At 44.3% G+C, this 12,561-nt stretch overlaps 1 pseudogene; it reads left to right on the top strand.

The window, feature by feature from the left end:
- The first annotated feature begins 4,761 nt into the window (after positions 1-4,761).
- LOC142367394 (uncharacterized) lies at positions 4,762-11,711 on the top strand (annotated as a pseudogene).
- Positions 11,712-12,561: the final 850 nt, after the last annotated feature.

The following is a 12,561-nucleotide window of genomic DNA, read 5'->3' as shown; positions in this document are numbered from 1 at the left end:
CCTGTCTGTGACCACTCAGGATGACAGCAAGGGCTAGCGCATTTTCTGGCTGCGGCAGCTGCTGGCCATGACTTACCGAGGCTGCAGCCATTACTGACTCAGGGAGCAGCCATGACTGGGGCGGCCTCGACATCGGCAGCACACACTAAAGCTGTTGCTGTCTAGGTCAACACAAGGTATTTTGGCACTTGCCGGTTACATCTCCAGGTGTTCACACAGCTGCCATTGAGTTGCCATGGCAACTGCTACTGTTTTACCTACACTAAAGGTGTCAAAACCTTTATGTATTTGAATTATTTAATTAATTATTTTTCAGACCCAGATAAGTAGAATACCAGGAGGCCTAGGGCCAGAACACCACCTACAGGTACCGTACATTAACAGCAGAATGACAGTGTGTGATAGACTGGTCAGTAAGCTGTATTTATAAGACACCGATGCTCATTGTCAGCTGCCGCTGTTTTGGCAGCTCGAGCCTTGTCGTAATTTTGTACTTTGGAACGGGTGGAATAATGAGAATCCAGCTTTGTTATATACATATGTATGTGTATATTTCTAGTGTAAGGTAGAGGATGTTTGTTTTGTATGTGTATTCATTTGACAATTGCCTATGGTGCCCTACGAATGAATGAGTATGTATGTATACACACTGCTTGAAGATCATTCAAGCTGTTGACCTAACAAATTTTCCAATCATGTACTACAAGCTTTGTATCATTGAAGAGGAATAAAGACACTATACAGCTGTTAAGATTTTTATGTATGTAATGACCAGATCAGATAACCCGATAATTCAACCAGACACAAGTTTAGTGGTAAAAGGTTTATTGGATCAAAGGTGCTGGTCAGGAGTTGAATGTAGCTGGAGTCCGGATAATCCTCCAATAAGGATGTGGATCCGTGATGGTCAGAGTCCGCTCCAGGGTACGGAGAACAGGGCCAGAGATGACAGTCAGGGGTAATCCGAGGTTGGTATGATCCTGAGGATCCAGGGAGGTCTTCTGGAAGCAGAGGGTTATAATCCACAAAACTGATTCAGGCAAAGGTCGGAACAGGAAATCAGGAAGGCAAAGTAGAGAGGTGAGGCTAGACATCTGCTGGCTGTGAGGCTTGCGATAATCTGGCAGGGATCTCTGGCAGGAAGGAGTTGATATAGGCGGAGTGCAGAGTGGGAGAGAGCAAACGTTAATCAGGCACAGGTAAATATCATGAAGGCAATTAGTGTCAGAGCAAGGAGCAGACCAGGAAATGAACAGATTCCAGGCTGCAACATTACAGTACCCCCTCCTCAACGTCCGGCACCTGACGGACCACCAGGTCCATCAGGATGGAGGCGATGGAATTCCCTGATGACCGTCTTATCAATAATGTGTCTAGCAGGAACCCAGGTGCGCTCCTCAGGTCCATATCTATCCCAGTCAACCAAGTACTGGGTGGCACGACCCCAACGTCTTGACCGAAGAATGCGATTGATGGTGTAGACCGGCCCCCCATCAAGGATTCGGGTGGGAGGAGGGGGCCTGGAGGGGGGCGAGAGGCAGGAGGAAGCATATGGTTTGATGCAGGACATGTGGAATGTGGGATGAATGCGTAGAGTGCGAGGAAGCTGTAGACGAACTGCTACTGGGTTAACCACCTTAGAGATAGGAAAGGGTCCGATAAAACGAGGAGCCAATTTTCTACTCTCCACCCTTAGAGGTAGATTCTTGGAAGAGAGCCAAACCTTCTGCCCAACAGTGTACTGGGGTGCGGGGATGCGGCGTCGGTCAGCACCTCTGCAGAAGACACTGACCGCTTTAAGAAGGGCTCTTCTGGCTCTTCTCCAGGTCCGCTGGCAGCGGAGAGCAGCGGCGTGGGCAGATGGGACCCTGGCTTCCTTCTCCTGGATGGAAAACACGGGTGGCTGGAATCCATAAACTGTGTAGAAAGGAGACAGGCCAGTGGAGCAGGATGGAAGAGAGTTCAGAGCATGTTCAACCAAAGGTAAATTCTGTGACCAACTGGTAGGATCCTTTTCACAAAGCATCCTAAGCTTCACCTCAACCTCCTGGTTAGCACGTTCTGACTGACCGTCAGTTTGGGGATGAAAGCCAGATGAGAGGCTCACCTTGACCCCCAACAGACCACAGAACTCCTTCCAAAACTGAGACACAAATTGAGGACCCCGGTCAGAAACAATGTCGGAAGGTAGTCCATGCATACGGAAAACTTCTCGGACCAAGACTCCACCAAGCTCCTTGGCCGAGGGGAGTTTGAGGGGAACCAGGTGAGTCATCTTGGAAAACCGGTCCACAATAGTGAGAATAACGGTATGGCTATTAGATGCAGGCAGTCCAGTTATGAAGTCCATGGCTATGTGAGACCAAGGTCGATGTGGAATGGGCAAAGACCTGAGATGTCCGGCTGGTGGTCTGCGGGAAGACTTAGACTGGGAGCAGGTATGACAGGCAGCAACAAAGTCCTTAGTGTCAGAATATAACGTTGGCCACCAAAAGCGTCCCCGGATGACACAGGGTTTTACTTAGGCCAGGATGACAAAACAGACGAGAGTTATGACAGAAACAGAATACCTCAGTTCGGAGATGATTAGGGACAAACAGGCGATCTGGTGGGCAAGTGACTGGGACCGGGTGCAGTCGATGAGAGCTCTTGATAGACTCCTCCAACCCCACCCGAGAGACTGCCAGTCGAACGGAATCAGGTAAAATAAATCCTCCACTCTCACTAGCTTGTTCCTTAGCTGATGGCTCCAGTATTCTGGACAGAGCGTCGGGTTTGATGTTCTTCGTTCCAGGTCTGTAAGAAAGAGTGAAATTGAAACGGCTAAAAAATAATGCCCACCTGGCCTGGCGAGGGTTGAGTCGCTTAGCAGAATTGATGTACTCGAGATTCTTGTGATCGGTCCAAACTAAAAATGGTGTCTCAGCTCCCTCCAGCCAATGGCGCCATTCCTCCAAAGCCAGTTTGACCGCCAGCAGTTCTCGATCTCCTACATCATAATTTTGTTCTGATGAAGATAGACTTCTGGAGAAAAAGGCACAAGGGTGAACCTTATCATCATTGCTGCGTTGACTTAAAACAGCCCCTACACCCACACTGGAAGCATCCACTTCAACAATGAATTGCCTAGCGGCATCTGGGCTACGGAGAACAGGCGCAGAGGTGAACAGATCCTTCAACTTGGTGAAGGCAACATCTGCCTGTTCGTTCCACAGGAATCTGGTCTTAGATGAGGTTAGGGCATGTAGAGGGGCTGCAACTTGACTGAAATTGCGAATGAAATTCCTGTAAAAGTTGGCGAACCCCAAAAACCTCTGTAGTTGCTTCCGGGTTTGTGGAATGGGCCAGTCCTTAACTGCAGACAGTTTACAGGGATCCATAGTAATTCTGTTAGGAGAAATGACAAAACCAAGGAAGGAAGTAGTGGACTGATGAAATTCGCACTTCTCCGCTTTGATGAACAGGTTGTTTTGGAAAAGGCGAAGCATGACAGATCTAACATGTTGTCTATGAGTCTAGGTCTTTGGAAAAAATCAATATGTCACCTAGATAGACAAAGACATACTGTCCGACCACATCTCTGAGGACATCATTGACCAAAGCCTGAAAGATCGCTGGAGCATTCGTAAGGCCAAAAGGCCTCACCAAATATTCATAGTGACCAGTTGGGGTATTGAAGGCAGTTTTCCATTCATCCTCCTCCCTTATCCTCACTAAGTGGTATGCATTTCTCAGATCTAATTTGGTAAACATCTTAGCTCCTTGAGTGAGATCAAAGGCGGTGTTCATGAGTGGGAGAGGGTATCTGTTTTTCACTGTAATGTCATTCAGTCCCCTATAGTCAATGCAGGGGCGCAAGGAACCGTCTTTCTTGCCAACAAAGAAAAAGCTGGCTCCTGCAGGGAAAGACGAGGGGCGAATAATGCCAGCCTTGAGACCATCACTGATATACTTTTGCATAGCAGTTCTCTCATTAGCTGACAACGGGTATATGCGGTTCTTAGGAGGAGAGGTCCCAGGAAGAAGATCTATGCCACAATCATACGGTCGATGAGGTGGTAACGAGGTGGCCTTATGTTTGTTGAATACCTCCCTCAGATCATGGTATTCGATGGGGACCTTAGAAATGTCTGGGTATTTCTCTTCGATTTCCGACACACAGGTGGGAATGGGAGCATTGCGCAAACAGGACATCAAACAATTCTGAGACCAGCCCCTGATTTCTCCTTTGACCCAATCAACATGGGGGTTGTGCTGCTTAAGCCAGGATGCCCCCAAGATAACTGGCAAGTCGGGCGACTTGATTAACATAAACTTGATTATTTCATGGTGATTACCTCCCATAGTCATATGAATGGGTTCAGTCTCATGGGTAACCTGATGAACTACATGACCATCTATGGCTAGTACCTTCTGAGTCTTTTGAGTTGGAGAGTTTTGTATCCCTAAAGACTTGGCGAGGTCTAAGTCAAGAAACTCAGCATCTGCTCCAGAATCAATAAAAACAGGGAAACTATGAACACGGCCATTTATCTTAAATTCAGCAGGAATAGAAAGGAGTGGGAGGGTCTTGGGGAGAGAATGACTCAGTAGGAACCTCCCACCACCTACTGAGTTTGTCCTTTTAAAGAACAGCAGTTAATGGTATGCTCATTGGAACCGCAGTAGAAGCATAACTTCAGTCTCCTGCGACGTTCCATCTCCTGTGGCGAAAGTTTGGTACGCCCAATCTGCATGGGTTCTTCTGTTTCCTGTGTAGGCATGGTAACCAAGTTGTGTACCTCAGGAGATGCAGAGGAGGAAGGAAATAGTTCCCCAGAAGGAAGGCCTCTGAAGGTGCCAGTCTCTCTTCTCCGTTCCTGCAGCCTTAGATCCATCCTAGTAGCCAGGTCCTCCAGGTCCTTCAGCGTCTTCGGAGTACTATGAGTAGCGAGCTGGTCCTTGATCTGCTCAGACAGCCCTCGGTAAAACACATCGATTAGTGCATCTTCATTCCACTTACTTTCTGCTGCCAGAGTGTGAAAATCAATAATATAATCAGTAACTCTTCGTCTGCCCTGTTTAATTGATAGCAGACCTCTGGCAGCTTCTCGGTCAGGTAATACTGGGCTAAAAACTCGTGCCAGTTCTTTAGCAAAGTTCTTATAAGAATAACAAATCCCTGAGTCTCTTTGCCATTCAGCCGTTCCCCATAACTTAGCGCGGTCAGAAAGCAAGGAAATAACACACGCTACCTTGGATCTCTCAGTAGGGAAGGAAGACGGCTGCAGCTCAAAATGGAACTCACACTGTGTTAGGAAGGCTCTGCACTGTGAGGGTTCGCCTTTAAAAACTTCAGGTGGTGTGAGACGAGGTTCATGAAGTGGTGATGATCTGTACTGCACAGCTGGTTGCATGGAAGGTGCAGGTGGAGCTGGAGGAGGGTTAGTAGGGAGAGGAGGACTACGCAACAAAACCATCACTCTTGTGCTGGTGACGGGTTCATCATGGCCAGATTATACTGTAATGACCAGATCAGAAAACCCGATAATTCAACCAGACACAAGTTTAGTGGTAAAAGGTTTATTGGATCAAAGGTGCTGGTCAGGAGTTGAATGTAGCTGGAGTCCGGATAATCATCCAATAAGGATGTGGATCCGTGATGGTCAGAGTCCGCTCCAGGGTACGGAGAACAGGGCCAGAGATGACAGTCAGGGGTAATCCAAGGTTGGTATGATCCTGAGGATCCAGGGAGGTCTTCTGGAAGCAGAGGGTTATAATCCACAAAACTGATTCAGGCAAAGGTCGGAACAGGAAATCAGGAAGGCAAAGTAGAGAGGTGAGGCTAGACATCTGCTGGCTGTGAGGCTTGCGATAATCTGGCAGGGATCTCTGGCAGGAAGGAGTTGATATAGGCGGAGTGCAGAGTGGGAGAGAGCAAACGTTAATCAGGCACAGGTGAATATCATGAAGGCAATTAGTGTCAGAGCAAGGAGCAGACCAGGAAATGAACAGATTCCAGGCTGCAACATTACAATGTAACATCTTTATCAAATCTGTAATAAAATATTTCACAAGGCCAACAACAAAGCTTTTTTGGCTTCACAGCATAACTTTGTTATGATCATAGCATCAAGGTTCAAGGTGCAATGTTTTTTAAATTGCCAATTGTGCATGAACCGCAGTCAAGACACATGCATTTCTTGTTCAGGGATCTCTCTGAGTTAACAGTCTAGAAAAATAGAAATACTATAATAAAATATGAAGAATATAAAAAACACTGTACAAGAAGGTAGTTGTATACACACAAGTTTTAATATTTTGAATGGTATCAACCTAAAGCAAAACAAAATGAGCTAAAAGCCCTGAAAGAGGAGTGTTTTGCAGAGCTTCTGTCTCATGCTCCCTTTTATGCAGGTCAAGAGAGGTCAGTTTGCCAATGTGGTGGAGCCTTATTTTCAGAAACACAGACACAAACAATGACAACAAGTTGGAATAATGGCTGTTGATGCCAAACTTTGTCTCCTCAATGTGTTCCCCAAGCTGAAAAACATCCTCTGTTCCAATCTCCTCCCGGATGATGTACGTGACTGTCGCCGTCTTTACAGCTTTGCTGAAGCTTGGCGAATCACCCACTCTGCAGCTCTCAGCACCTTCACTGTGCCACATGATGGAATCACTAGTACACTGTTGTTTTTCAGGGCTAGAAAGTGGTAGCCATCATGAAATGATGAAGGTACAGCATCTCTGACCAAGCTTGCATGGTACACACCACAGGACAGCTTTTGCAGAATCTGGAGGACTACAAACCCTGCGATGTAGTCCAGAGCATTGTCCACAACATCCACCAGTATAAATATTGAGAAGTAACTATTTAACATATTTAGAACGGTAATTTTTATATGATGTTTAAAAAAGAAATACTTACATCATTAGACTGAGTTACTGAGTTTGAGGTTGAAGCTTCTGAGTCATCCTGAGTGGCCACAGACAGGCTCTCTTCAGCTTTTCTGGAAGAACATGTAGTCCTGCCCTTTTCTGGCTAAAATGAAGAAGCATAATATTAAAATATATAAAAATACACACACACACACACACACACACACACACACACACACACACAGGGATAAGTATTTCACCCTGCCCTGTTGTTGAGATTCGCATCCGTTAATTCAATCAGGTAAACAAATTATGATGTCGTTATATCATATTCCATCACAGACTCTCTTTAAAGTACGACCAGCAGGCATAACACCGGCTATAAACATATCCTAGTTTAACGTTTGCTGGCTACGATTTCGCCGGCAGACACAAATACAGTACAATAATATTCTATTGACAAAATACAACCAATAATAATGTTGAATCCTACCTGTGAAAGGTAATCCCCTGACTCCTGTTCGCAACGTCTGTCTCAGCCTCATTAATGGCTGCTCCCTCAGTAATGGCCGCGGCCTCGGAAAGTCATGGATGGTCATGTCCTCATCGCGCAAACAGACTCTCTTGTTCTTCCTGAACAAAATATACTGATCCATGTTTCTCGGAGTCGTAGCTGCCGTCATCGCCATAAGGCTAGAACTATCCTTCAGTCCCGGACCATGCGCTCCTGTCTGACTTCCGGTGCGAGAATATGAATAATGCTTGTTTTTGGTCCGTTTTTTCATTCTTGTCGACTGTGAATTTCATTTTTTAAAGTGTAATTAAAAAACGAAAATGAAAGAAAAATTCTGCGTAATTCAATTGTTGGTTTTGGGCTTCAAAACGAAAGTCAAATAAACCAGTCATTTTTTGTTTTTTAATTCCCATTTTTGTTTTTTAATTCCCATTCATAAAGGGAAAATCCAATTACCAAAATATACACGGACCGAGAACAAACACCAATTCCCTTTTTTTGGTCATACAGAAAAACGGGAAAACAAAATATGGAGTCGTTATTTCGTTTTTCGTTTGCCAGATTCAATGGAATAGTTGAATGATCGGATGATACACGGACCTGGGAGCCCTACTCAGACTAGGGCTACTTCAGTGCAAGCCTAGGCTACTTCATAACATCACAATTACTAACACATGCACTTGTTTTCAATGATGAGAAATCAATTCATGGATCAGTGATTATAGTGTGCATAGCCCATAAGTGTAAGGTCATCCTGCCTCCCTCCAATGCAGCAACCCAACCCTGCCACCCAGTGGTCATATAATATCATTACAGCCTCCTTTCTCTGAGGTGGGCCAATGGCCATAAAACTAGACATGAGCCGCTTTCGGACAGAGTAGTTATAGGAACGTAGTTATCAGAACTGTCCTACTCGAATTTCGTTCTGATAACTGTCCTTCTGTTTTAGTCTGCATTCGCACATGAGTCGGGACCTGATAGGGACTGATGCGGCGCGCGCAGCTGTCTGCGTCAGTGACGTGTTAGCCGTTAGCCGTTTAGCTCTACATTCAAAAACAAAACAAAACAGAAAGTAAGGAGAGAAGAAAAAACACCACAAAGAAGCTAATATGGAGAGCGGGGAGGCCACCGTGTTTATGGTCTGCATGATGCTGATATTAATCATGGACAATCACATCAGGCGTCTAATATCGAGGCTGGAAGAGCTCACACAGAGAGAGTCAGGAGACGATTTTTCATTTCATGAAGGAAGAAAGGAGAGCAAATTGCTGCAGACAAAGGAGACAAAGTGTAAGTTTAACTTATTAAACACCCGCAGGTTGTGTCCGTGTCCTATGAGGAAACATTTCAGCCGTGATAGCATGACATGGGGCGTAGCTACCGACCACCACACACCTCCGTCAGATTCGTTCTATAGAACCATGAAAAGACCCGACCTCGGAGAAGGAGCTAAATAGTTATAGGAACTGAGGGAGATAGCCCCGAGTTCCTGTATGTCCGAACACGGGAGAAAACGGCCCCGCGGATTAAAAGGTTATTAGAACTGCCAAAGGTTCCTACAGTCCGAAAGCGGCTATGGATGCTTAAAGGGGAACTCCGGGGCATTTGAAGCGCATTTCCATTGCTAGAGGTTGTCAAATACTGATAGTAGGACACAGACAGGTGCAAATCTGCGCTCCCTGTGTGGAGATCGCACTGTTCGCGCAGCCTGTCATGCGAGGCTAATACGTGGTGGCTAGGGGCAAGCGCTAACCCTTCCACGTAAAACAACAACTTGCACACTGCAGAAACGTCACACCACTTTATAAACCATCCGACAATAAAGTCACAAGCCTTACCATCAAAACCATATGCATGGTTCTCACATTACTGGCATGGGGACGTTACAAAACAACTTTATAAACAGCATGTAACTCACCGGTTAGTTGTACGCTCGCGCATGTGAAAGCCCAAAAGAGTCAATGGACGATACTCCCATATACAAAGCAATTATCTTCTCTAGAAAAACTGCGTTCAAGTATTTAAAACATTACAACAATATTACTGGGCATGTATTGTTGATAATTGCTTTGTATATGGGAGTATCGTCCATTGACTCTTTTGGGCTTTCACATGCGCGAGCGTACAACTAACCGGTGAGTTACATGCTGTTTATAAAGTTGTTTTGTAACGTCCCCATGCCAGTAATGTGAGAACCATGCATATGGTTTTGATGGTAAGGCTTGTGACTTTATTGTCGGATGGTTTATAAAGTGGTGTGACGTTTCTGCAGTGTGCAAGTTGTTGTTTTACGTGGAAGGGTTAGCGCTTGCCCCTAGCCACCACGTATTAGCCTCGCATGACAGGCTGCGCGAACAGCGCGATCTCCTCACAGGGAGCGCAGATTTGCACTTGTCTGTGTCCTACTATCAGTATTTGACAACCTCTAGCAATGGAAATGCGCTTCAAATGCCCCGGAGTTCCCCTTTAACATAAATCCATTCCACACATCCATTAAACATATCATAACATCCTCCTCTCTCAAGGTTATTCAACAGTAAAATAGAGTCCAAAGAGTCCATTGGCCACATCCAGACTGAACCTGTAAGTTAAACAACCAAGCATGAAGCATTCAGAAATACTTTTAACACACAGTAGTACTGACTCAAGTAAGGAAGTAGTAGGCGTACTGTGTCCGGATCTGTTGATGATAGTGTTGAAGCCTACGTTTGTGGAATTGTCACATTATTTTTGTCTTCTTTTAGGGTTCTCGCAACCTCAACCCCATACCATACTAAGCAAACTACATGGGACAGAAGGTTCATATGGACCAGAATGAAAAGTTATCAATGTTCGGGGTTACACATGTTGTAGCCATTGACGGCTATAGCAAAAAGATTGTTGGTCACTCCACCATGTCCATAAAAAATAACCTTGTCATCTATGAAGATGTTTTCAGGTAACAGCATGTAATTTGTGGACATGTAACAGCATTCTATCATTTATGTGAGCCAAGCCGGATGCTGGCGAATATATCAATATGGTTTTAAGATTGTGATATGCACTATTCTAGACTATGTGATTTTGGATGCCCTACTAAGAAAGGCTGAGTAGTCCCGTATACCTGACAGACTCTTATACTACCATTGGAAATAGTATCCCACATAGGCGAATGTGACAATATGCTCTCAGCTTAACAGTTACTTTATAACTGAATCAATTATATTTTAAAGAGAAGAACTGATTTTGAATGGTTAAATTTGAAAAGCTTTGCTCAAATTAAAACCAAGTTTTTCATCCAATAGGCCTGCAATACTAGCTAATGGGATGTGGGACCAGGTCCGCGTGGATCATGGGAAGGAATTTTATTTGGCACTCTTCATTCAGGAGCTACTGTCATCTCATCGCTACAATCAGGAGAGAAGACCTTACTTGCAAACTCCATCCACAAGGGTACAGTTAAGTAGTTTCTACAGTTGCTTCACCAACACACACTGTGGCTATCCCTGTTGAAATGATTAGTTAATATTTTGTATTGTTTGTTATTTCAATACAATAATTTGTTTTAGCAGCATGCAATCTTCTTTTTCAGAATCGCTATGCTTTCCAACTTTTATGATAAGCAGAACACTTTTCTGGCAAGTTTGCACATTTGGTTGAGTTACTGAGAATTTTGCAAAATGTACTGTAAAAGACATTTTTTTCATTTGACTATTGGAATAAATTAATATGTTTTTGACTCACATTCAGAATCACACAGTTGAACGAATCTGGCCGGAGATAAATAGTCATGTCAACTACCCCCTGAAGAAAGCCCTTCTGCAGTTGGTGGACCAGGAATTACTTGACATGGATGACAGCCTTGTCAAATACTGTGTGTCCTGCCTGACTGGTCAGCTGTGCCAGATTGGTCTTACAAGAGTGGTAGAGTCTTGGAATGCTCATCGAATTCCAGGTAAAATAACCAGTTTTGCAAACATTAAAAGAATTACAACAGAATTAAAAACAGACACACACAAGTCTCAATGTCAACAGTATGTCTTTATTTTACAGGAAAAGGAACACCAAATGACTTGGCTGGCAGTGGGTGTACCAAAAAAATCCCACAGGAGCTGTTGCCTCACTCAGCTGAAGCAGCAGAACTCTACAGACAGCAGCTGGGATCCACCCTGACACCACAATCTACCTTTGGAGTAGAGATCCATTTTTAACAGAAGAAGACAAACTAATAGCTGAGAACCAGTTTGCAGAACAATATTCTGACATTTCTGAACTGTTGTCTAGAGCAGTCAACAATGATTTCACACCATACAAAGAGGCGCTTCTCTTTCTCATTACCACAACTTGGCGCAATGTGTAAAAATTTGTGTTAGAACTGTAAGAAGAATGTAAATTAGTGGAACTGGTGGCAGTGGGCGTATGAACTCTGACACAATTAAAAAGAATAAAACAAAACAAAAAACACTCTGTTACCTGCCTGTTTGCGAGTAAACAAATACATGTTATTCCTCTTCAAAAAGAGACCTCAGGACAGACAGCGCCTCTGATAGGCCCTTAACTTCAAACATGCTGTTTCCTTCAACACTTCCCCTACATTTTGCACAGGTGTCTGAGTTACTATGCCACTCCTCCACACAAGTTTTGCAGCCAATGAGGTTTTGGCAACACTGCGTGAAGAGTGGCTCTGTCATCAACTCTAAAACACAAAATGAGAGACTAGTCAATTAATGCATGTGTGTCCTCAGTTAAATGTTCTTGGTGTATTGGATGAGCATTATGTAATACAACTTTGTTAATTATAAAAATATCTGTTACTGTATATCACAAAAAAATAAAGTGGCTGACACACAGCAAACCTTAGTTAGATAATATAAAACATGAGTGTTTATTTAAAAATGAAATTGTGGCACACACCATATAAAATAGATCCATTGGATACTTACTCAAGCAAAAAGCACAACAGAACCCATGCTTAATGGCCTGTAGCTTTGAATGAGTCAGGGTCCGTCTTTGAACTGCAGCCAGACTGGTGAGCTCCCTGATTGCTGAAGTGACATCCGGGAGACTCTGAGATGCAAGAACCAGCTCTTCAATTTTGTCTGTGACCTCTGCAATGCCTCCAACCTCTTCATTTTTCCGGCTGTTTCACACAGGATAGAACAAAACATAGAGGTTAGATATGTACTTGATGTGGTGATGGTGGGGTAGAA

The sequence above is a fragment of the Odontesthes bonariensis genome, chromosome 18, assembly GCF_027942865.1.
Source record: "Odontesthes bonariensis isolate fOdoBon6 chromosome 18, fOdoBon6.hap1, whole genome shotgun sequence".
Taxonomy (NCBI): domain Eukaryota; kingdom Metazoa; phylum Chordata; class Actinopteri; order Atheriniformes; family Atherinopsidae; genus Odontesthes; species Odontesthes bonariensis.
This window is presented reverse-complemented; position numbering and strand designations above follow the sequence as displayed.